This window comes from Trichechus manatus, unplaced genomic scaffold (genome assembly GCF_000243295.1).
Source record: "Trichechus manatus latirostris isolate Lorelei unplaced genomic scaffold, TriManLat1.0 scaffold00118, whole genome shotgun sequence".
NCBI classification, from domain to species: Eukaryota; Metazoa; Chordata; class Mammalia; order Sirenia; family Trichechidae; genus Trichechus; species Trichechus manatus.
In genome coordinates, this window is record NW_004444054.1 from 3,170,525 (window position 1) to 3,171,400 (window position 876).

General features: G+C 31.7%; 1 protein-coding gene across 1 annotated transcript in view; it reads left to right on the forward strand.

The window, feature by feature from the left end:
* USPL1 (ubiquitin specific peptidase like 1) overlaps nt 1-876 on the forward strand; it is a 52,093-nt gene that overhangs the window by 7,795 nt on the left and 43,422 nt on the right. The window lies entirely within an intron of this gene.

Consider the following 876-nt stretch of genomic DNA (forward strand, 5'->3'; position numbering starts at 1 on the left):
ACAAAGAAGTCCCTGTTCTCAGGAGATAGGTTTTGGCTGTTAAGATTAGATGTGTTAATATGTATTTTTAGTTTTTGAAGTATTCTTTTTCAAATGTGAGGAAAACAATATAACCGAGAAGTTTAAGTAGTATATATTTTGCAAATGCATAATAAAGGTAGCCTTAGAGTGATTATTTATTATTGGTCTAATTAAAAATTTTTTTTCTAAGCAGCGATAAGAGCCTAGTTATTTTATGAGTCAGAATTGACTTGACAGCAAATAACAGCAAGATACTTTATGAAGTCGATTGGTTTACCAGTCTAAACATTCTTCACTTCTTTTAACAAATTCCAAAAGAGAGTCTGGGAGCCATACTCTTGGGGTTTAGAAAGCATATTTTAAATGAGGGCATTTAGTATATCAGTTTCGTTAATCTGCCTTATAAAATACTTCAGCAGTTTTCAAACTTAGGGAAAATTCACTATCATTTGAGTGGTTTGCTTGCAGTTTTGCTAGATGGTTAAAATTGTGTTACTGTACAGTGAGATTTGATGAGGTCATTAAAATTCAACCAGCCTGGCTCAAAATCCAATAAAAATGCAAACTATCAGTACTCTCAGATTAGTATTTAGTTTTAAAATACAGAAAACAGAAATTACCCCGCACAGGTTTAAATTTGAAGCTACTCTCCTAGTTTTTAATGTTACAAGTAGTGTATCACTGCAGAAGAGTCATATCCTCAGTTTTTTAAAAGTGTTGAAATGTTTTAATTTGCTCGACATTAAGTTTTTATTAAAGCAAAAATAGGTATGTTTTTCTTGCCAGCTACAGTGGCTCAGATTAAACCTTTCATTGTTCAAATTAACTAGGAAAAACTATTCTTTTGGGGGCCAA